This window comes from Echinops telfairi, unplaced genomic scaffold (assembly GCF_000313985.2).
Source record: "Echinops telfairi isolate 266 unplaced genomic scaffold, ASM31398v2 ScPeMD7_31;HRSCAF=116, whole genome shotgun sequence".
Taxonomy (NCBI): Eukaryota; Metazoa; Chordata; class Mammalia; order Afrosoricida; family Tenrecidae; genus Echinops; species Echinops telfairi.
In genome coordinates, this window is record NW_022103928.1 from 7,722,076 (window position 1) to 7,747,891 (window position 25,816).

The 25,816-nt window shown below is 43.4% G+C and overlaps 1 long non-coding RNA gene across 1 annotated transcript in view; it reads left to right on the forward strand.

Moving 5' to 3' along the window:
• Nucleotides 1-25,816, forward strand: part of LOC123521649 — a 234,355-nt gene that overhangs the window by 25,802 nt on the left and 182,737 nt on the right. The window lies entirely within an intron of this gene.

Genomic DNA, 25,816 nt, shown 5'->3' on the forward strand with positions numbered 1-25,816 from the left:
CCCTTTATAGAGTCTCATCTCTATTCATCTGGTGTCCTTGTGATTTCGATGACTTATAAAGTAGCACAAGAAGAAAACACATTGGGCCTCTGAAGGTATAACTTTAATAAGAGTGAACTAGCTCATCTTTATCTTTCATTCCCCCTGACCCTGTTACCTGAGTTTTCAACTCAGAACTCCACTGTAAGCGTAAACTTGATCTATTTTACAACCAGGCTAGAAAGGATGAAAACATGTCTATGTCTTTATCTATGAGGAAGGCCCTGCATTTATTTTGAGTCCTATCTGGAAAAGGCTAGAAGATGGATGCTAAATATGTCCACACTTGTGGTCTATGAAATTACTGCCAGGATAGAGTATTTTGTGTTATTTTGTATTCTGAAGCCAGCTCATCAAAGTGAGACCCAGGGTCGCCATTGATAAACTTCAGTCACTTCTCCCTGTTCTTTTCATTCATTACACTTTATCAAGGTTTGTACTTTTACACACACACACACACACACACACACACACACACTGACTTATGGTATACATGAACATACCTATAGCAGCTTTTTTATTTTGTAAATCTCACCCTTAGTAAAATGTAGTATGTAGAATGCTGCTGCGTGTAACTTGCGGATGCTGTTATTCTCTGATGTCCCTTTGCAGGTACTCAGCGCTGTGTATGACTGTTTAAAACATGGCCCTGTGGAAAACATGGGCCCAGGTGCTGGTGGGCTTGCTAAGGCTGATAGGCATTTTAGGGAAGCAGTGAGGTGTTGCCACTTAAAGCACAAAGAAAAAAAATGGAAAGGACCAGACAGACAATTCTTACTGACACGTGTACTATAAATGCCATCCCCGTTCCTAGGTATAATCCAGATGACCGGAAGCTTCCATAACTGGAGTTATTGTGGCAATTGACTGAAGACTCTAAAGTCCAACTCTTCCTCAGAGTAAAAATTTAACCCACAAAGACAAAGATTGCATTTGTAAAGATACTAACAATGAGTGAATAATAATAAGATGTTAAAAAAAGAAAGAGATTCAACTTATGTCAGAACTGATTTGTAGTGGAGTTGTCTGAACAGAACCCCGTTAAAAGTGGAGGACTATATGCATGCGTGCACAGCCATTTGTGTGTATGGTTATACCACATCCTCTTTCCTTTTTGGACTTTAGAGTCCACTAGAGTGTAGACCATATTGGACTTCCTGGTTGGTGCAAACAGCCTCACTGATCACTGAAGGGTTCACCCATAAGTGCCTCAGAAGAAATGCCTGGCAAGCTACTGCTAAAAAATCAGCCATGAAAACCTTATGAGCAAAGGTCTACTCTGACACACAAGGTTTCACCACAAATTGGAGCTGACTTGATGGCAATTGTTTTTATGTTTTTATAGACCATATCAAAGTTTCAGCAGACAGCTCCAGACTCAGTAGCATTCATTGAATAGTTGTTAAATCAGTGCTGTGTATGAACAGATAGATGTAATAATTCATAATAGTGGCAGACATACATTTAGTGTTTAAATTGAATAGTCTCTGTGAGATGCTTTACAGGAATCCTCCCACTTCATCTGTGTGACAATCTTTTAGCAGTTCCCAACCTGTGGGTTGCGACCCCTTTTGGGGGGGTGTCGAATGACCGTTTCACAGGGGTTGTCTAAGACACCGCTCCTCTATCCGTCTCCAGGCAGGTCCGCCCACATGCAGGTAAGCCCACATACGAGTACCTGGTGTGAAGACTGTTACCCATGCTACACCATACTTCAAGACAAAATTTCATTTATTTGTAATTAGAAATAAATATTTCACAATATATAATGACATACTTTTGTGATTAATCATTATGCTTTAATTATGTTCAATTTGTAACAATGAAAACACATCCTGCATATAGATATTTACATTATGATTCATAACAATAGCAACATTGCAGTTATGTAGTAGCAACGAAACTAATGTTATGGTTGGGAGGTCACCACCACGTGAGGAACTGTATTAAAGGGCTGCGGCATGAGGAAGGTTGAGAACCAGTTTTAGGGGTTCCTCTAACTCAGGTTGCTAAACTTGCTTGGCCTACAGGCCCATTTTCAGCAAAAGAAAATTACTCTGCTCCCCCCTGAAAATAAAAAATTTTTGTGCTACAGCCCACAATCCAGAATAAAGTGTAGGTATCTGGATCTTTCCAGTGCCCCCCAGGGAATGTTATCTTCTACTTTGGGAAACACTAACTGCCGAATGGGAGAGTGAGAGAAAGAGAAGCCCCAGGAAGGTTAAGCAACAAGTTCATGGTCACACAGCTAAAAGTTGACTTCCAAACCCATTTCTGTCTACCTCGGAAGCTTGTATCATCAAAAACTAGATATGATGTGATGGCACCTTATGAGATATCAAAGTGAAATTGTTTGTAAGATAATTTGTATCTCTGTGCAACATCAAGGAACCTTTTCTAAACAAATATCCTCAGGATTTTCCTCCTATTCATTATGAAAGAAAGAGATAAAAATGTCGAACTTAAAAAAAAAAGTCTATAACAGCAATGACGGTCCCACCAATTGAGGTGGTCTGCTAAGCTCTTGACGTGCACTCATTCCGTCCATCTTTGTGACCACTTGACCAGGCATCTACTTCTCTTAGATCCAATTTACAGATGAGGAAACCAAGGCTCATGAAGATTAAATCCCGTTCCTCAAATCCCACAGCTGGAAAGTGGGAACGTATATTACCCCTGCTTCTCCTTTACAGGCTTTTCTGTTATTTGACATTTTTTCATTTGCATTTTTTTTCAATAGTAAAAAACCTGTAGGACTATTTTGTACATTAACGATTCACTTGGCATCGTGGCATGCGGGGCTCTCACCACCACCACCCACCTTTCACCATGGTGGTCTCTAGGTGGTGTGTAGGACGCTGGGCCAGGCTACCTGTGCCTTCTGTTCCCTACAGCTGACCACAGCCTCTGTGGTCAAGACAGTGGGCACCTGTCTGTGTCCTGACACCTGTGTAGCTCAAGGTCCTGCAGGGGAAAGAAGGAGCCCATCAGGGCTGTTGGGTTGAAGTGAACTGAGTTTCTTGATATCCCCAAGTGAGTGGAACTGGGTGTGAAGCAGCTGCCTCTGTGAGGCCAGGGGTGTGGCTTAATCTCCATGCCCTCCCAGAAAGCACTGAGCCTGGGTGATCCCCCAGGCCCCAAGGGCAGAGCAGTTCAGGATGTGGACTCGGGGCATACAAGGGTACAGCCTTGACGTTGCCTCTTAGAAGAGGAAGGTGCAGTGTCAGCCTCCTTGTGTAGAGAGGACCAACCATAGCTAGACTGTCACAGAGATGGGCATATCCAGAAACCATCCCAAACTCTCTACCAGCAAGTTGATTCTGACTCAGAGTGACCCTGTAGAACAGTCCCTGTGTATTTCCACGACTGGAAATCTTTACAGGAATAGAAAGCCTCATCTTTTTCACACAGAGCAGCTGGTGGTTTTGAACTGCTGACTTGGTATTAGCAGCCCAAAGTGTAGCTATGTCCTTTTTATAATTATATGTTTTTAAGTTAAAACACAATTGGGCAAATGTATGATTTGAAAATACACACACACACACACACACACACACACCCTCCATTTTGGCTAGTACTGATTTTTACATAGTGACCTGGTCTATAAAACCTTGCCTTTTTCAATAAGGTCACACTCACAGGTACCAGAGGTGAGGGCATGAACTGACATTTGGTGAGGGTGCAGGTGGGGGAACGAGGGAACCCATCACAAGACGGAGTTGACTTTAGCCATCGTCTGGCCCCTTCTCTGCCTGTAGCTAAAAGCCCAACTTTGCTTTTCATGAATCTAGATGAGTGGAGAGGGTTCCTTGTGAAAACGTACTCCTGGAAGTGCCATTGCTTGTGAGACTAAGCTTTATTGTCCAACTGCTTTTTTTTCCCTCCAGACCCCAGTGCTTTCTCCTTTAAATAATGAATGCCCAGCCCAATGGAGCTCCATTATAATCGCTATTTCTGTGGTTTCAGTCTTCTGCTTTCTGGGACAAACTCAGAGCCCCTCGTTCTGTGTCTGGTGTTTGGTTCTCCCTTCTTTGACTCTTCCTAGAAAGCTTGAGGAAGAAGCACTGCCATCAGCCGTTTCACTTCAGCGTCGTCGGGGGATTCAGCCTTCCCACTGTGCTGCCCAAGTCCTTGTGACCTGTCTCTGTAACCCTGATGCTCCCATTTGTAGACATCGTCAATAAAAGTGTGGAAGAAAAAAACCCAACCTTGCCTTGTTTTATCACTGAAAAGTCAAACAAAAACAAAAACCAAGCTTACCATTGAGTCGTTTCTGACTAATGGCACCTCTCAGCCAGGAGTGGCTGTACTAAGTCACTTTAGAACTTCAGGACCGAAGGAGCCTGGCAGGAAAACCTCCATTTCCCCATTTTAGGAATATTTTCTCTTTTTTTAGTCAGAACTATTTTGAAATCAAGAGGCAACAAGAGCTCGAGGGAGAGAGATTGAGACTGGTTGGCTGATATTGACCAGGGTGCCGAGTTTCCGGCGCTCCCAGGAAGACCTGGGGCCAGTGCTGTCCACACTTGTGTCTCCAAGCACGAGACTGTCAGCATTTTAAGATATGATGGGTTTCTCACATGGAACTTTCTTGGAGGGACATAGATAAACAGGGCTGTGCCATCCGTGCATGAAATCCACGGGGCAAGTGCCAGTTGAAAACGTTCTGTGACCCCTTCCTTCCAGCTGATGGTCTGCAGGTTTTTTGGTCATTAGCTCCCTGACTTGGAATTTTGAGCTTTGCTTCTTTTCCCCCTCATTACATCCAGCAAGAGAATAGACGCTCTAATTTGATCATCACAGCCCAGTTAAGACTTCATAATTAACCATTGGTGATTAATATGAGTTTCTGGGTGTGCTAAGTCATAAGTAGATGCTATTTTCTTCATCACAACTCCCATTTGAATCCCAGGAACGACTCCAGGAATTTGCTGCTTTCCTCAATGAAAATGGAAACTGTTTTGCGTTGGGCGTTCTTGGTGGGAAGACCAGCTTTAGTAAGAAGGTGACTTTGGAGGGCTTGGGTTTCTGGGAAAAGGGATTGGACTATAGAGTGGCTCTAAATGTGTGTTTTAAATAATGCTGACATACTTCGTTGGTGCTGGTTCTTTTATTTGATTGCTATCCATTCTGAAGTCTTCCCCTCCTATTTTCCTTCTTTGAAATCTGTTAGTTACTATGGAAACAGTGTTGTTTTGGGTTTGGGTGGAGCTGTATCCACAAATGCAGTATAAAGTCATTTATGAAATGGGTTAATATTTATTCTGGCTGGGCATATATGGAACTTGATGTCATGATAATCACAATCACACATGCAGAATAAATTTGCACTTTTATTGTTATTTTCTTAGTCGTTCCAACTGTGTGCAATTTTCCTTGGAAGGCACCGTCATTTCCTCCCTGGTTTGGATATTGCCGTTTAGAAGCCAACACCCAGCACTAGTGGAACTCTCTGGGTTGTAAGTCTTCCACGGGACTCAAACCTCCCTGTGACCAAATCTGCACTCAGGAGGGGTTCCTGGGCTATCTTTGGAGACCTGCTCACGCCTTGGCTTGCCAACTTGTTCTGCTCTGATTTCTCTTTTAAGCAAGCCCTCCAGGTCTCATTTGTCTTTAGTAATGTGGAACCGTCTGGTCCCTCCCCATCCCCATTTGTGCTTGTGTCAGCAGTGGAGCGCTGTTATTAAAAACCATGCATGATTCAGGATGTATTAATGAAAGGACGGTAAAAGATTAAAGGGCCAGTGACTTGTCCAAACCCCAGGAGGAGGGCAAGGAAAGGGTAGGGATTTTGGAAAGGTTCCAGATATGATCCATGAAAATGATGAAAGGGTGGGCGAATGAAGGCTTTGTGGGGAGGTGACAGGGAATAGAACTATTAAACATACAGAGGAGAAGCCCGTGTGTGTGTGTGTGTGTGTGTGTGTGAGAGAGAGAGAGAGAGAGAGAGAGAGTTAGTTAGTTTTCATGGGTCTTTGTACATTTGAAAAATGGGAGGTTTGCCCTCTGGCACTTCCTTCCCAACAGTAGGAAGACATTACCTATGGAAGACAAACCTAGTGGCATCCCAGAGCAGACTGCCTCATCTTCCTAGCTGCTGCACAGGGATTTGAATGACTAGCCGTGTGGTTAGCTCCTCAGAATTAACCCAATGTGTCACAAGGGCTCCTTGACAATTGAAGAACTGGGGGATTATTAGTTGCTATAATAAATGGCATGAATCTTTTAAAGATGGTCAGGCTTTGGAAGAGGATACCGCCAAGGAAAAAGGACCCTGCACTTCATTGACAGTCACTCATAATTGAGGCCATGCATTTGGTGGCAAGTTTGCAAACCCTGTTTGAAGCTAAGTCATTAAAGTAGAAGGCCTTATATAAAATTCCTGAAACTTTTGATTCCATATCTTATTGTATGATTGTGATTGCCCTTTTGAAATTTATTTTTCCCTAGTGATTTTCACACAGATCTTTTTAACTGTCCAAAAATGAACACAGGAAATATATATATTATATATATTAAATATATATTTATATATAATATACATATATAAAAAAATATATATATATTTCCTCTGAGGATTAAGACTACGATATAATGAGGACTGGGGAGTGATTATGTACCTGGATCTTAAATTAAGCAGATGCACCTTCATCATACTTCAAATAGCTTTGCATCCGTTTGTCAGAGTCCATTCAAGTTAGGGGAGCTTTGATAGCTCCTTAATAGATGTGCGGAATGTTAGAGCCCAAGGAAACTTAGAAATTGACTAGACCACAAATTCTCAAAATGTAGTCCCAGCAACCACAAGGTACTTCACTGCCAATACCCCTTGGGAACTTGTTGGGAATTAGAATTCTGCTTTGGTGGCATGGTGCGTTAAGCACCACGCTGCTCAAACTGCATGTAGCTCAAACCTACTGGAGAAAGATAAAGCTTTCTGCTCCCATTGAGATTCATGATCTCCGGAAACCAAAGGAACAGTTCTCCACTGTCCTGTATGACTCTTGTGAGCAGGAATGGACTTGGTAGCAGTGAAGATCCTTTTGTTCTGTTTTGCTATCCCAGACTGGAAATTTCTTTGTGGTGTAAATAGGCACCACGCTTGGCTTTTAACCAAACATTGGAGGTTTGAGGTAACTCAGGAGAAAAGCCCGGGATCCATTCCTGAAAGAAGTGGAAAACCTTTGGAAACCCTATGGAGCTCAGCTCTACTGTGACACTCACGGAGTTGTCGTGAGGCCACATGTTGATGGCCACTGGTGCTGGTCAAACTCTAGACCTAAGTTCTCCAGAACTCAGAGGGAAGGTTCCAGCACTCCTCCTTAATCAGACCCTCCAGTTTGGGAACCCCTGGTCCGCACCATCTCTCAGGCTCTTGTGTTTGGAATGCTCGCATAGTAACACAAACCTCTGGGTTAATTGGCATTCTGTATCCTTGTCATCGTGGTATCCATGGCGTAGGACAAAGAAAGGTTCTTAGCCACAGGCTGTTCCCTAAACTGTCTTGGAGGGAGATTTTCCTTCTGACATGGCAGAGGTGTCTTAGCATAGCTATGATACTCCTCTTGTAAGAGCACGAGAGAAGTCTGTGTGTGTGGTAGTGGGCCATCTTTCAGGACAGCACAGTAAAACTATTTGTATTGGTTCTTTTTAAGGGGGCAAGGTGGTGGTGGTAGATTTGTCACCCCCCACCAGAATATCCTTCTGTCTGCCCATCCTCTCATTCAACTATTAGTTCATCCAATAATTCTTTATTGATGGCCCAGTTTGTGCTAGGTTTTGTGTAGGTGAATGGAGCAGAAAGAAGAGATTATTATGATCCTTGAAGAATTATTGGAATCTCTCTCTCTTTCACATTTAATATCTGTAGTGCCAAAAGCCTCAAGTTACCCAGGTCACCTCCTTAGAACTTTCCCCTTTATATTTCTAACCTTAGTCTTTCTACCTCTCCAGTCTACTAAATCCTATAGAAAGAAGTATGTTCTCATTGAAGTACTACACTCATTAAATTGTAAAGATCAACAAACAAGGATAAGCATCGTTTGAGAAACATGGTTGCCCTCATCCATTACTTACATCGTGGGATTCTGTGGTGGAGGCTGAGGAACACGCCGCTCTGCCTTTATCGGCTCTCCCGCCGACTCTCATTTTCCAGATGGCCCTCAGCGTCTTCTTACTTTCTCCCAGTGGACATCAAGGGCAAGGCTCAGGCATCTACACTCCCACTGACAGCCTCAGACTCCACCATTGTCTCTGTTGCTTTCTACTCCCCCCTTCCCTTCCTCAAGCAGTTTTCTAAATAGAAGGAGAGGGGTGGGGTGAGGGGAGTGGGGAGTCTGCTGAAAACAATCCAGTCCCGATCAGATTCACATAGCATAATAAACGCTTGTTTGGACATTGCTTGGACTGTCATTTTAGCGAGAATCTTCTGTTTGATTAAATAGCTCCTCTGTTATGTATTGAACAAAATGAAATGTATGTCATAACAGATATAACTAGATGATGACAACTTTTCTTGACTGTGAATTTCATTAAAGATATACATTTGTGTTGTATCCCACTGAATGACAGAAGTTGACAAATAGCTGGGAAAAGTTGCTTTCTAGAGAAAAGTTAGCAGCTCCCCTCTGTTCCAATTTCTCCAGCCTCAAGACCCAAAGAAGGGCTTGTTCGCCAAGCAGCAGAAGCTGGGGCCCTGGGGTGGTTTGGGGAGGCTAATGTTGATTTGGCATCTGTTTCCTACAGGTGGCTGTGTAGTTCTTCATTGCTGTCAGCTTTCTGAAAGTTTCCTTGGACTTGGCCAGGATGTTGCTGGGAAATTCAGAAGGATGGGCTTGTCATTCTTTTACTCATTCTCCGAACATCCACATGGTCCTCAATCCTGGCAGACCATAGTGAGTGAACTTGTGTCCAGTCTCGGCCCTCAGGGAGCTCTGTGTGAATGCAGACCAGATTCTAGTGCCCCTTAAATGATTCAGAGCAGAGCACCTGCAGGAAGATGGTGGTGTGGTTTCCAGAGAGCAGGTTTTGCAGTCATGTGCTTGGGTTAGATTACTTGTTGGCTCTTCCTTATTGACAAAATGCTTTCAGAACCCTATGCCTCAGCCTTTCTATCTACCAAATGGGATTAACGACAGTATTGTCACAAAATTGTGACAGGGAAGATGCCAGTTCTGCTCAGACCCTCTTGTAGGTGCTTATGTGTATCAACTCTTTTAATTTGCACAGAACAATCATTCCAGCGCAGCTCTCACGCAAAACTCACTGCTGTCCAGTTGCTTCTGGCTCATAGTGACTCTATAAGACTGGGTAGAACTGCCCCTCTGCTTCCCAGACTGTAACTGTTTATGGAAGTAGAAAACCTCATTGTCGTTTTCTGGAGGAGTGCAGCAGCTAGTGGGTTGGAGCTGCCAACCTTGCAGCCCAACACATAACTGCTATGGCACCAGGCAGATACTGTTTATGCCCATCTGCAGGTGGAAGAAACTGAGGTTTCAGTTTAAAATGTCTGAGATGTTATGTAGCTAACTAGAAAGCAGAAGAATAGACGTTTGACTTCAGGCAGCCTGACTCCCGGCCCCGCCAACGTCTGGCGTGTGACTCAAGACAGCCACACCCCATAAGGGCTGAGGTGGTGGCACTGTGCACTGGGGATCAGGTCTCCCAAAGGAGCTGACTGCCAGGCTGAGACGAGAGAGGTTGCTTGCTTTCCCGTGTCCTCCCCACCAAGGAGAGTGACGTGCTGAGGCAGGAGCCACGCTGACTGCTGGCTCTGCACTCACTAGAGGAGGGTGCGCTGAGGAGGGGCCACTTTGGAAGGCCCAGGTGGGAAGGGAAGGGCATTGTTTGGCTTCCTTATTACCAGCTCTCTGGAGTCCAAGGCCGCCCCTGAAGAGTCAGCTTGGAACAGTAGTCACTTGGCCTCTGATTCACCTTTGCGCCTTCCAGGCGAGCACTGCTGCTGGAGAGGGACCTTTTCTGGGTGGCTGCCAACTTTGGAAGTCAGTTGTGAAGCCCACAGTGGGATGAGCAGGGGCGTCCCAAGGTGTGCTGATCACCTGCTCCTGTGGAAAAGTACTTTATTTTCTTCAAAGTATTGAAATCCAAGGAAAATAATGCTCCCTGCTAACCAGTTGGTAAGCTAGGCAGCACAGCCTTGGTGACAAAATGTATGATTGATGCTGGAATCCCATGCTAGTGCAAATGGCTAGTGCAGTCAGCTGCTAAGGCTAATGGTGTGAGGTCACCCAGAAGCACCTACAAGGAAAGGCCTGGTGATTAAAAACAGTCATCAACTACCTTAAGGAGCACAGTTCTACTCTGATGCATATCTATGTCCACGAGTTGATGGCAGTTTTTTTTTCTTTTTATGCTTTATACCACCTTTATGAATACTGGATCCTCCTTTGTCATTTCCCCCCTCCCCCTGCCTTGCCAATACTTCAATTAGTATCAAACAGTTTGCACTGGGCCACTAACTGAATGGCTGGTGGTATGAACCCACTGAGTGGTGCTGAAGAGACGCCTGGCCATCTGCATCTGTAAAGAATACAGCCAAGAAAACACTACGGGTCCGTTCTGCACCACAACTCATGGGGTCTCCATGAGCAGAATCCACTCAGTGGCAACCAGGTGTGCCATCCTCTAGCACTAAGCTAGGGTTGTTCTTGGCGCCACTGCCTGACTGCATCTGCAGTAGCCAGACGGAGATTCTGGTGATAAACTACACTGCCACAATAACAATACCAACTCCTCCGTGGCTGTTGACGGCCTTTAATCCAAGGATCACAGAGCATTTTTCCCACACAGCCTGAAATAATCACAAGCCCCTCCCCCAGGGACAGATGAGTACCCTCTTTGCCCCTGGAGAGAAGGCCCAGACCGGTGAAGCTGGTCTCATCCTCTGTGTCCTGCCAGCACGAGACCTGGTCACACGTGGCTCCTGGGAGCAGAATGTACCCCTGAGCTTTACTGTTGACTTGCTTTCCCTTTGCAGAGGTGACCTGTGTGTGGTTCTCTTCCCCTGTGGTGAGGGCTGAGGTCACAGAGAGAGAGGCTTTTTAGAGGAAGCGCTCAAAGGCAGTGAGAAGCAGCTCGCGGTAAAACCAGGCACCGGAATTGCGAGAGCGGCACCTCTTGGATGAAAATGCACTGTTTATCCATTTATTTGGGAGTTAGAAGTAGGTTTCCACTTAGACCTGTGGAGACCAGAGCATGATTGGACAGGAGGCTTGTCACTCAAAAGCCATCGGTCTACACTCGGGGGTCCTTAATGTAGATTGGAGGAAGCTACATCACCTGCCAATTAAAAACAGCATGTTGCAGGTGGGTAGCTGATTTGCATTTTCCCCCATCAGCTGCCTGTGGAATACACTATAACTAACCAGAATTTATTCTGAGGAAAAGGCCAGGTGAAATGACTCCTTTCTCTTGTTTTAACCAATTTTTCAATCCCTTGGAAAATTTGGCTGAAGACACTTGGTGGTATTTCAACCTGACAGGAATATTTTCTCATTCTGTTGGAAAGTTGCAAAGTGGCTGGAGTTTACCGGAAGGAAAATTTACCCCCAGAACTGGCCTGTTGCATAGACCCGGGGATCTGAGGCCCTGTGTGCCTCTGAGAAGCCTCCAGTGCCCGCTGAGCCAGGTGGAAGGTGTTGTTTGAAGTGAACCATATTTTATTTTTCTTGAGAAATTCTTGAGCTGATTCTGTGACATGAACATCTAAACAGAGTAGCCAAATTCTAACTGCACGGCTGAAATAGGTTTACACATTCTGTCTTCCCCCCACCCACCCGTTTCAAACAAATTGGTAAATAATTTTGTTTCTAATGAATAACATATCCATTTTTTACACTACCGAGTCTTAATTTAATGAGCAATTTGCTTTATCTGCTAGTACATTAACCAAGTGTTGCCTGATTTTATGCAGCAAGGGTTTACATACAGTGTGTGGGGTCTCATCTCGACAGGCTCCCTCTCTGCTAGGATACAGTGTTCACCATAGACATTGTCTATACTGGCCCCAGATAGTACAGTCCATGGGTGGGCTCCCTGGCTCCCTCTGACTGCACAGAGTTCCGGTTATTCAGAGGCAGAATGGGAGCTCAGTTTTCATTTCTCTCCAGAAGATCTCCCTGCTCCACCAAACTCCCTGGATAGGAGACTCTTGGCATTGTGGTGATACAAACCTATGGTCACTGTTTTCAGGACCGAAGGCCCAACCCTACCACCCCTGCCATATTGGCTGGGACAGTGTCTCGTGAGAGGATAGTGCACACTTGTTTCTGTGGAATCTGCTGGCCTGTGTTTTGAGATGTGATGTGAGTTTGACTTTTTACATGGGGTGAGAATAAGATCATCAACCCCACTTTATTATAATATGAAACAAAAGCCATTGTGACTGAAATAGAGAGTTCTGTGTGACTCACACAACCATAAAATATGCCTCGTACAGAGTTCCAAAATTTATAACTCTCAGGTACCGTTTTACTGTAGCAAGTACTGATTAAACTCAAGAGTAGACAAAGTCTCTTCAGCCCCCACAAAATAAAAATAACCATTCCCCCTTCCCACAAAAAGGAGTTCACAAGCATTTGTAGTTAAAGCGAGAAATGCCCGGACAAAGGTATTTGGTTCATCTCTTTGTTGTAATTTGCTTCAGCTGCCCTCCCCTGTGCCCCAGATCTCTTCAGCTTATTAGCACCACTCCCAGTAGTCAAAGAGCCCGTCATCAGAGCAATGCACGGAGGGAATTTGATTCACTTCCTCATCCCATTCTTTTAACTAGAGATGGAGGTCACATAGAATTTGGCTAAGCTTGGAAGGGTGACACTTAAGATAATACAGTTTCCTAACTATCAGTATACGAATATAAAAACTTTTATATCCCCCTTCTTTAAACCTTAGGTTAAACAGGTTTATCATAATGACTGCCCTGTTGACAATATAGATTTCTAACAGTCTAGCCATGTGTGCCCTCTTCTGTCATTGAAACTTCCAAAAATGAGCCTGAACTGTGAAAGTATTATTTATGACCTTAAAACCCTTACTTCTCCAGTCTAGCTCAGTGGCTTGCGTATCTCATGAACATTGGATCTGATTGATTATTTTAGGAGCCAGTAAGTAGCACACCACCCTACCCCATGAGTACGAATGGCCAAAAGAGCAGTAGAAAATGAAATGAATCAGCTTTCAATCCTTGGGGAATTTGAAATCATTCTAACACAGATTAATTTTTTCTTTTCTCTGTAATCATACATGTGCGTTTTAGTGTGTGTTTCCTTTTGGAAAAGGGACAACGGGGATTTGGAAAACCAGTGTTCCATTTTAGTAGGACTAAAATTGGGGGGGGGCACCTAAACGAAATCCATCTTTTGTGGGATATTTATGTGCTACTAGGAACTTTTAAAAATCTCTTTAATCAGACTGGATGAACAATCTGGAGGAGAAAACAACGGAATTGACAGTTCTGGGGTGAGGACATAGGAGAGGGGGAGGTAGAGAGAAAGATAGTGGTGTTAACAAACCCAGGGACAAGGGAACAACAAGTGATCCAAATCGGTGGTGAGGAGGGTGTAGGAGACCTGTGATCAAGGGTAATGTAACCGAGTTACTGTAATCCAAATGAAGTCCAAGCATGATAGTGGGACAAGAGGAAAGTAAAAGGAAATAGAGGAAAGAGCTAGGAGGTAAAGAGCATTTATAGCGGTCTAAATACAGGCATGTACATATGTAAATACATTTAAATAAGAAGATGTGGAAATAGATCTATGTGCATCCATTTATAGGTTTAGTATTAAGGTAGCAGATGGACATTGGGCCTCCACTCAAGTACTCCCTCAATGCAAAAATACTTGGTTCTGTTAAACTGGCATTCCATGATGCTCACCTTCCTGACACAATCGCTAAAGACAAAGTTGGGTGCATAAGTAAATGTGGTGAAGAAAGCTGATGGCGCCTGGCTAGCAAAAGATACGGCATCTGGGGTCTTAAAGACTTGAAGGTAAACAAGTGTCCATCTAGCTCAGAAGCAACGAAGTCCACATGGAAGAAGCACACCAGCCTCTGTGATCACATGGTGCCAAAGGAATCAGTTTTCAGGCATCAAAGAACAAAAAATCATAACATTGTGTGCTCACCTCCCTGATACAATCGCTGAAGACAAATGGGTGCATAAGCAAATGTGGTGAAGAAAACTGATAGTGCCTGGCTATAGAAAAATATAGTGCCTGGAGTCTTAAAGGCTTGAAGGTAAACAAGTGGCCATCTAGCTCAGAAGCAACAAAGTCCACATGGAAGAAGCACACCAGCCTATGTGATCACGAGGGGTTGAAGGGATCAGGTTATCAGGGATCATCAGAACAGAAAATCATAACATTGTGAATGAGGGGAGTGCAGGGTGGAGACCCAAATCCCATCTGTAGGCAACTGGACATCCCCTTACTGAAGGGTCGCAGGGGAGGAGATGAGCCAGTCAGGGTGCAGTGTAGCAATGATGAAACATACAACTTTCCTCTAGTTCCTAAATGCTTCCTCCCCGCCCACTATCATGATCCCAGTTCTACCTTACATATCTGGCTAGACCAGAGGATGTACACTGGTACAGATAGGAACTGGAAACACAGGAAATCCAGGGCGGATGATCCCTTCAGGACCAGTGGTGAGAGTGGCGATACCGGGAGGGTGAAGGGAGGGTGGGGTGGAAAGAGGGAACTGATTACAAGGATCTACATATAACCTCCTTCCTGGGGGACGGACAATATGAAAAGTGGGTGAAGGGAGATTTTGGACAGTGTAAAATATGACAAATAATAATTTACAAATTATCAAAGGTTCATGAGGGAGGGGGGAGCAGGGAGGGAGGGGATAAATGAGGAGCTGATGTCAGGGACTTAAGTGGAGAGCAATTGTTTTGAGAATGATGAGAGCAATGAATGTACAAATGTGCTTTACACAATTGGTGGATGTATGGATTGTGATAAGAGTTGTATGAGCCCCTAATAAAATGATTAAAAATAAATAAAAATCTCTATCAGTTGTGATTTTAGGTTTGGGCCTCCCATATTATATTTTATTCTGTGAACCTAAGTAGTTCTTTTTAATAGTCTGAAAGTATTTATTAATACTGATCAGAATTTTTAATTACTTTGTAATCCTACTGACTACTTGTATGTATTGTATATATATTACATATTAACTATAATATATTGAGATTATAAAAGATGAAAATATTGGATCCTTAAAATTTAACTTGCTGAATGTATGTTTCAAAAATGTGATTGAATGAGATGTACTTGTATCTAGAAAATTTTTTCTTTTTGGAGTGAGATTAAAATGCATTTTGAAAAAAACAGAAATCTCTATCTGGGGCCCCTGTGATAAGTGAGATTGCATAGTGGCATTCTGTTTGTGTCAGTTACACAGATCTTCATTATCTGGGACTAAGAGGAAGCTGTGTTAGCGTCCAAGTAGACCTCCTTCATCCTTCCCCAGAGGTGAATTTTACATCTTGTCCAGTATTAAAATACCTCTGAGCTGCTATATGTTCATCTGTATACCATGTTTGGGTCTCTAACCTAGTGTCAGCATCATGACCTTGTAACTTGCTTTGTTTATACATCTGCCAGTACAATATGTTACCTTTCCTTAAAAATGCAAATGTGCTCCTTGCAATACGGAGCTCTTCAGTCAACAAATAAATTGAGGTAAAGACTGTACCTAATACCCATTTAATTTAAATTCATTTTATAAACATAAAGACGCCTTTTAAGAGAAGCTTTAATTCCTACTAGCACCTTGATTTGTGGTTGCCATGGAGAATCAAATCTGTCATTTGACAAGAAAAGTCACCCATTTATGACAACACTTTATCTTGTCTCTCCAGGGGAAGGAAATGTCAAAAGTGAGAGCAGAAAAAAATAAAGCCTTGAAACACCAGAATTTCTTGATTTCATTTTTATTATTCAGCTATCATATCCTTTCTGATAATAGCAACTTGGTGAAAATAAATAATGTTCCCACCGTAAAATCAAATATTTCCTATTGGAATGGACAAGGTGCTTTGTGGCTGTCAGCTCTGTGAAGTCTGGCAAGAAATAGTGTTCTTAGATAAGCCGACAGTGCCCAAATCCCATTTTCTTTTCATTATAGTGTCAAAATAATTATACCTGTGTAATTTGGGTAAGAAATTGCAGAATAAGTAAAATGGTCCATTGCAAGAGATTGCTTTACACTGTGTTCCTTACAGGGTGGGGTTTCTCCCAGCTAAAGAAACAAATGCCAAGGGAAAGTCTTTTCATTGAATAAAGATGTAGAGTGGGTCTTCCATGCCATTTGCTAAATGACTAGGTAAATGCTATACCCCGTTCCTTTTTTACGTACCTATTTTGCAAATCAGAACAATAAAAAGGCAGAATGATTTAGGCTTGTCATGAGCCAGGATATTAACATTTTCCCAAAGATTTTAAAAAGAAAATTAAAAAAGAAGGTTTTCTTAGAGCTGATGCATATTTGGACTTTGGGAAATGGAATTGTACCTGGAGAGATTTAAAATCTCCATAGTTTTGGTCCACAGTGATTCTTTCTAGCTTGAAATGAGCCCCATGTAATATGTAATGTCAGTACCACGCATGTGAACAGGTGAATGTCGGAGGGTATTTTGCCTGTGTTCTGGTGTTCATGGTTAAACTCTCTGCGTTTGCGATTTGCATGGCACGGAACAAAACTGTTGGTGTTCTGCTCAGACAAGCACGTGAAATTAATCTGGGCTGCATCTTTCTCCAGGGCAATGTTTTTGATTGTTGGAGTATTATACAGCTCAATGCTGTCCAAAAGTGAAGTAATCTTGTATCAGTGAGATAGCATTGTAATAGCAAACCCTTTAGTCGAGGTTTAGTGTGTAAATATCTGACTGGTAGGGGAGCTGGTTTCCAGAACAGCTGTGCCTCCACAAGATTACGAAAATGGAAAAAAAAGAAAGGGTTGAACTCTCGTTTTCCTGAAATTGGCACATGTCTCGGGAGCAGTAGCCAATAGTGGTTGGGGTATACTGTGAGGAGCCAGCATTGCATTTGTCCCCATGTCAGGGGATGTGAAGCAGGGTGTTTGTGTTTCGTTTTATTTTTCTATAAAGAAGAAAGTAGGGAGAAGAAATGACTGAGTCTCGTGGAAGTAAACCAACCAGTAGCTATCAAACAATATATTTCCCTGGCGGGCCTTACGATTGCCTGGATCTTGCATATGTTGCACAAACTACAGGTTGTCACTGACGATTGAGCCATTTGCCCACTGTGCTTGTGGCAGGGGTTCTCCATTGCCCTGGTGTGCCACACAGCGTGCTGAGAGATATTGGGAAGGGAGATGCCCCATGTGGAAACTGACATACTGCTCCCTTGGCTTGCTCACTCCGATCCTGTTTGTTCACCACCTACTTTGAGAAAGTTGGTGCTTGACTTTGTTGGAGGCGAGGACTGAAATGTGCATATTGCCGCCTTCCCATCAGGACTTGGCTCTCTTTTCTGATTATTGAGGACACTTGATGTATGTACCTGACAGGAAGGGAGTATGTGTTTGCTTTTGGAGAACAGCAGCCTGCACGTTGATAATAAAACGGCAACTGAGTGCAGTAACTGTAATTGACATGGGTGCTCTGGGATCATGTGTAGACAACAGGCCTGCGGGTTTGTTCCAATCCAGTGCATATTGATAGATTAGAAAGGAGTTTTAGGGTTCTATTTTAATGATTTTTTTGTTATATCTTGATTTATATCACTTTAGCTTTGTTTCACCTTAATTTCTATGACTTTTTGAATGTCTTTCCCCCCCGCCATTTTTAAGTTTTGTAGTGGGGATTAGCAAAGACATTGAAGAACATGGCAGAAATGTGTGGATATATAAACTCTGCCTTTAGGAGCCTACTCTCCGCCAACACTCTCAAATGCCCATCTCTGTATTCTGACATAGAGACCCGTGTTTATGTATTCTGCTTTCTTTGAGGTTAAATGACACATGTCTGAGGTAAGCTTCCTGGGCAATCCATTTTCTATGTGGGGGCATTTTCTTTAGCAACAACCTGAAACCGTTTTTGTCATAGGGATCAGTATCAGACATCATCAGAACAAAAAAATCTTACCATAGTGAATGAGGTGGGGAGTGCGGAGTGGAGACCCAAAGCCACTGGAGATCCCCTTACAGAAGGATCTTAGGGAGGAGATGAGCCAGACAGGGTGCGATGTAGCAACGATGAAACATACAACTTTCCTGTAGTTCCTAAATGCTTCCCACCCCCCCACCCCAACACTGTCATGAGCCCAATTCTACCTTGCAAGTCTGGCTAGACCAGATCTGGTGAACCCTGGTACACATAGGAACTGGAAACACAGGAAATCCAGGGCGGATGATCCCTTCAGGATCAGTGGTGTGAGTGGCAATACTGGGAGGGTAGAGGGAAGGTTGGTTGGAAAGGGGGAACCGATTGCAAGGATCTACATGTGACCTCCTCCCTGGTGGACAGACAAAAGAAAAGTGGGTAAAGGGAGACGTTGGACAGGGAAAGATATGACAAAATAATAATTTATAAATTATCAAGGGTTTATGAGGGAGAGGAGAGTGGGGAGGGAGGGGGAAAATGAGGAGCTGATGCCAGGGGCTTAAGTGGAGAGCAGATGTTTTGAGAATGATGAGGGCAATGAATGTACAAATGTGCTTTACACAATTGATGTATGTATGGATTGTGATAAGAGTTGTATGAGCCCCTAATAAAACGATTAAAAAATAAAATAAAATAAAGCCATTGGTAATAGGTATTTCACTGAAAAATCTGTCATAGGTTTTTCACTGAAAACCAAAACCGAAAAGGAAAAAAAAATCCCCCACAAAACAGATTCTTTGGTTTTCAATGTGTAGCTTGTCCTATTAAAAAACAATCACCTAGTGCATTTAGTATTTGGCGGTCACTGTTATGCCAGTCACTGTGCAGTTCAGATGCTATTCCATAAAGTAGGCACTGCTGTCCCCCACATTTCCCAGAGAGCAGTGGGATGTTGGAGAAGATAAATACACGGTGTTATGGCAAAGTGGGCATTTGAACTTGTGCAGCCTTTGTCCATAATTTGAGGTCTTGACCATGGTCTCCTGGGACTTTAGAACAAGCAGCAAGAGGACAAAAGTGAACACTGAAAATAAAATTTGATTTATTGATACTTCAGATGTTAGCAACTCGCAGATGAAATGTCAGCTCAGTGCATTTGGAGCTGGCGGTGCCACACGCTGAACACTTGGAGGCTCACGAGACAAACCGGCACCTTGCCGTGAATGTAGCGGCTTTGCTTCTGCAATACTGAAAGTAACAGAAAACCTTATTTACATTTCAGAAATAGTTTCCTCAAATTTCCTGTTTTGCCAGACTTTTGTGTGGGGCCCCTCCTCCACTTCTGGTTCTCTGTGGTGCCTGCTGCCCACGTTGTGTAAGCTAGTCTGACTCATTTGTCAGTTTGATAGAGAAATGGACACAAGACATCTTTGCCAGGGGAGGACCAGCACCATCCCCTCACATACTACTCCGATAATCCAAGCAAGGCCAAGGGCCATGGTTTAGTTCTTCCCACACAAGTTAACTCCTGTCCCTCAGCTGGGTAGGCTTTTTGGAGACCCTGGGTCCAAGTTACATTCCCTGATGTCTCACTTCATTGTTTGATTTATGTCATCAAATTAGAGCCACATTTGAATAATTTGGTTGAATGCAGAAGAACACTTTGAACTGTGAAGTAAAATGGGGACGTTTTATTGCACGAGCAGATTGAGAAAGCCTAGGTTTGCTTGGGGCTCCCTGGCCGGGCCACAGTGGACTAGGCTCCTTATTAATAGTGCCATCTGCACCAGGGACAGTGCAGCCATGGGCAGCCTGACCCTTTAAAACATTTTGCCTCCCTCTGGGTATTGAAGAAAAGCATTGTAGCTTCTGCAGAATTGAAATTTGGGCCTCTACAAGCATGAGGTAAGAGGAGGGGACCCAGAAGCAAGCATATCTTGTTGTTCTCTCTAGCTGTGCAGTTAATTAAGTTTTGAAACACCACCCCATCCAACATTTAAGAGTGCTCCCCTTTATCTAGGCTCTTTTTTATCTAGACTGTATCAAAAGCAGTGTTTCCTTTAACATTTAAGTAAGTTTTTATTTAGGTCCCCTTTGAGAGCTTGTTTTCAAGTCTCCTTTAATTAAAAGGGAAGGGTGTTTAATGACTAACAGCGAACCTACAAGGGGTTATTTATTGCTGCTTGTTAACTCAGTCAATTTGGTCCCACTGATAAAGTGAACATTAGCTTTGCAGCGAGCACTTCCACTGCTCAGCTGGTGTACTTGGGTTGAAAGACCTCGTGAGCGATGCACCATCAGATGTGCCACTGAATCGCAGACGGGCGTGTTGTGTGCTCGGGCAGACATTTCCAGGCCCGCCTGTTATTTTCTGTGAAGAGTTCAGGACTGAAAGCAAGTGTGGTGCGCGTGTTACTTTGATCGCAAACATCTCCTTAAAGCGATCGGGCTTTAAACTGGTTTGAAACCAATTCAATCATGGCCAACACAGTCAATCAACTTGGAACAGTCCCAGATTTTTAAAGTTTGGGGTGAAATAGAACAGTCACCAGAATGGGAAAAATTATGGGTTGAAACCCTGGAATCAGAGGCTTGCAAGAGGCATAGTAAGCCCTTTCAAGAGCCTGATGAGGGAGGCTGGATTATTTCCAAGACTGTGGAGTGAGGTGCACATTCAGAGCTGTGTACCATAGTTTCGATCTTTGTCGGGGAAGAGATTTGGTTGCTATGTAATCCATAGGATGCCCTTGTTTTCTAAGAGCGAGACTGAGTTTCTATAAGGGTATTGACTGAAACTTATTCCATTCTAACCTAACTGCATGTGTGGCTGGAGGTCTTGCTTTAAACAGTCTACCTTTTGTAAAGAGATGCATATCATTCATCAGAATTCTAAAACAGTGACTCTGTCCCATTCACTTTGGGGCAAATTAAAAATAGACGGCATACTTTTTGAGCCATGTACATAACCATATGTTAGTCAGCTTAGCAGTATGTAGACGCTATCTTATAAATAGGTAATGCAGGTGTAGTACGTTGAGGCTGCTATGGAACTCTGGCTTCTGGATTTGTACCTGCAGAATACCAGTGTGTGTGTACACACACACACACACACACACACACACACACACACACATCTTGAACAAACTCTAAACCCATTGCTCTAATTGCTGGTCACATCCGTAGAGACTCCATGTGTTTCAGAATAGAACTGTACTCCCTAGGGTTTTCAAATGGCTGTCGGTTTATGGAAGTAGATTGCCAGGCCTTGTTTCCAGGAGACCTGGTGGTGTAGTGAGTACACATTGGGCGGTGATCGAATGGTCAGCAGTTTGAAACTATTGGTAGCTCTTCCAAAGAAAAATGGAGCTTTCGACTCCTGTAAACACTTAGAACTTCTGAAACCTACTGGGGCAATTCTTACCCTGTTAACCTGTTCATAGGGTCACTGTGAATCAATTTTTTGATTCAATTTTTTAATTCATTTTTTCTAGGTGGATTAGACACGCCAACCTTTTGGTTCATAGTTGAGCACATGCCAGTTGCACCATCTGGGCAACCTGCCTACCTTAGAGTGGTCTTCAAACTCGTGCCCCCAGGATCCTCTGGGTGCTGAAGATTGCAATATAGTGAGTTTGAGATGGGGTTCAGAAACATTTGTCTTTTTAACATGCTCCTCTGATGATTCTAATCTAGGTATTCCAAAGAATTGTAAATAATCTAGACACCCAGAAAACTGTCTTTGCCCTCCCCTTCATTTAAGAGCAGCACTTTGCAAACTTTGGTATGCTTAGGCATTCTAATTGAGGAGGGCAAGGTGCCTGGGACCCTGCATCCTTCACACACCCTTCAGCGGTATCCAGGCTGTTGTTCTGGGAGTATCCTGAGCGAGCTGCGGTCATAGGCATCCCAGAATTTTAAAAAGAAAGGAAAACATTTAAAGCAACTGTTAGGGTGCCTTTTGTCTCTGCTGTTTCTTGAATAGCCATCGCTCTGCCTTCACTCTTGCTTCAGTATTTAACCAAGTATGTAAATGTGACGACACATTATCCCAGAAAGCGGGCAGTCAGGTGCTGTTCCTCAGAGATGTGGAGGCACAAATCACGTGCATTAGCCCCAGTGACCCTGGCTCTCACAGCTGGACAAAGGAATAGTGAACAGTCCTTAGCAACCCCTTCCCTACCTCACCCTCTGCTGCTGTTGGGTAGCAAAATAGAATGGGTGTAATTCTAAGCTCCAGGGTCACTTGGGAGGCACATCTTGCAAAAGGGGACTGAGAGAAGTAGCAGTCTAGCCCAGGGTTCCCTGCAATAGATAATTTAAGTACTTGATTTGTCAAGGATCGGACAGCAGAAGAGCTGGTTTGGTGGGAATCCTCAGAAGTCACACAAGATCAGATTCTGAATCACAACCCCTTTCTGGCTTGATCCGCTCCTTGCCTCAAGCACAGATGCGTAGTTCATAATGATGTCTCAGGACTTTTTTTTTTTTTAAGGATGAAGATTATCTTACTGAAGATAAGGCTGTAGAAGGCAGACTTTATGAAGAAGTTAATGTCTGAGTTTGTTAAATATTTGGGAATTCCCTTCTCCTTGGGCAATCCAGAGAGGAGAATAGCTGGTGGGCTCAGCTCTGTGTCATTAGGATGTGGGCCTGGCCTCTCTTTAGTAAGATAGGATTTAGATCCTGAAGATGATACACAAGGTGACTTTGGACAAGTGACTGAGACCTCTGCACAGGGGGAAAGAGGTGAACATTCATTTCTTTTGGTAAAGCACAGGGACTAAACTAAAATGCCCTTTGTGTGTCCCTCAGGCCCTTTGATCCTACGTTGAAATCCTATCACAACCAACCCTTTGATTCTGCCTGTAGATTCTGCCTGCTTCACACCATGAATCTAGTTCAGTTATTAGGCTGATTGCCATTCACATGGGGAAAAAATGTATGTGATTATTCAGGTTTTGAACCAGCAGCTCATTTGTCCAACAAACGCAGATGAATCTTGGGATTGGTAGGGATGAGATGAAAGGAGAAACCCCACATTACTCGTTGCCTGGGTGTAATTGGCTGGTCATGGCATTTCTCATGAAGTTGCACATTTATTCCCTTTTTTTAGGTAGCACGGGATAATTACTGGTGCTAAACCAGAGAACCTTGTGTGATGAGATCATAGAATGCTAGTACTGCTAGAAATGACGTCAGGGGACTGCTAGTCCAGCCGCTTCATTTTCAAATTGTTAGGGGCCAGACTCCTTTAAGAGAAGTTTGACCCAGGCCAGGTGGGGATAGTGTAGGCACATGCTTTATGTAAAGGGGACCACAGCTAGTTGCTGTCAGGACTTTGTATCATATTGCTAGATCTTCAGGGGTGATTGGACTTAAAAGTAGGAAGAGTGGTCTTCAGATTCCTTGGACGTCTGTCTGTTTTACCCACGGGGACTCCACTGAGTGAAAGGGAGGGGTGTGGGGTGAGGGTGGCCACTATCTGAACTTCATTTCTACTTTCTGGGAAAACCATTTGATCCTTTTAGCATGTAGAAAGCTATCAATTGATAGATAACGTCCCACTGCACGCTGACTTGGGAAGGGGTGGCAGAGAGTCTTGCTCTGTGGCCTTCCAAGTGTAGGGCTCTTGAGGAAACTAGTGTCCACATCAAAAAATGTATGCCTCCTGCCTCTCAGATTGGGAAACTTAGCAGATGCCCTTACTGGATCAAGACACACGAACTTCATCAGTTCACCAAGAGAGAATAAAATTCTGTCTACAAACTAATCCACTGTTTTGCCCACTCCAAATTTTCCCTATCTGGTCTTGTCAATTATTTTAATCTCCTCACAGTATTGTTTAAAAATAGTTATTAGTGTGCCTGAATCACATGGCATTCTGAAATGTGGCCTATAAACATAATGGCACCCGAATAAATTCCGTCATGTTGACTCTCGGCCCTCTTTTTTGGAAGTTGATTCGAAATGCCTGATGATTTAACGTGAAGACCCATTTCTTCAGTGTGGATCGGGTTTCTGTATGGTGAGCTTTCCCCATTCTATTTAGAGTTCCCTTCGATGCCATTATTTCAAAAGATGTGAGGGTGGGGAGGGGCCGCAGGGCAGGGGTGGCTTAGAATGTGTCATCTTAGAGGGCTCGCAGGTGGGTAGTACTTCTGCAATTATGCATACACCTTGGCTGTGTTAGCCTGAGAGGGCGTGGCCACCCACACAGGAGGTGCACGCTTCTGCACTGAGGAGGCGTCACTTCCTTTCTTGGACAACTGTGCCCTGGAATCTGTGGTTTTGACTGCAATGGTCTACCCAGAGGGAGCCTGGAGTTAGCACATAGATTTTTCTTTTGGGGATTTTGCTGGGATTCCCCTCTCCCTATTTGACAACAGTTTTGTCATTTAAGAGCTACACAAACAGAGCCCAGTTCGGCTTCCTTTGTGGCCCCAGCACCTTCTACTCATCTTAGTTGGTGTTTGAAATCTTGAATGGCCAGCGCTGAAAATACTCGGTGTGGCCTTGATGCCATTTCACCAAGGTGCACCTTCCTCTAGCTCTTCAGAGGCATTTCTAAACTACTGGGTTTTTAATGACTGTATTGTTCATCAGGTTAAATGGGATTTAATTGGCTTCGTGTTTTGCCTTTTTGTTTCAATGAAAGGGTATTTTTTAAGCCCCATTTAAATGAAGCTTCATCATTTTAAAACACATATAAAAATTCTTTAAGATGCCTTTTATTCTGGATCTCTTTATCTTCCTTCACAAGCTTTCTGAGAATAAGTAGTGCATGTTGAGGTTTATCTTTGCTTTTATGTGCTGTAGCCACATGCTTAACATCGAGCACATTTGAGTTGCATTTCATTGGGCTTTCGCAATCCTGTTATAAAGGGCCTGATCTGTTAACATCATCCTCTTTGCATTGAGCAGACAGGCTGTTCTTCCATACAAAGAAGTGCTCAGGGACTCTCTGGCCGGCCAGTAAGTGAATGATTTCAGGCCTGGTAGGCAATACTTGTGTCCATGCGTAACACAGCTCGACCACAGTAGTAGGCAGCTGCATGTAATTTTGAACTCCACTCATTGAACTGTAATAAAACAATATAAGCACTGCTTGGGGGGAAGATTGGATGCAGTTATCCTTACACAAGGCTCGGGCATATGAAAGCAGTGCTGGCTGACAAGAGGATTTTGAGATTTGATTTTGATTGAATTGCAGAATTGAACAGGCCAGGGATGTCAGTGGAAGGCTAAACGCCTATAGTGCCATAAAGTTTTATTCATGTGAGGCTTTCCAATATCAAGTAGATGGATTATTGGAAAAGGTGTCAAGGGACATGAAATGGAAGTGCCCAAAACATAAAATGTAGGCAGGAGAGAAAAAATTACTTCTTGTTTAGTATATAATTAGGTCTAACAAAAAGAGGAATATTCCATGAAATTAATTATTATTCACTTTCTTTATAGGAAAACACACACACACAACACAAAAGACCAACTAATCTCATCACTTTTTCTATTCCTCCTTAAGAAATACGAGTCAGCAGCTCTTAGGCTAGACTTTATTTTAGTTTTGTCCAAAATTAATACAGTGTGATAGGCTTTCTGTATGAGAAAAAGGAGGTGAACCAAGAATGGGACCCCGCACTAGGTCCTGAGAATAGGTCAGAAACGAGAAGGCGGCATCTTTGCTCA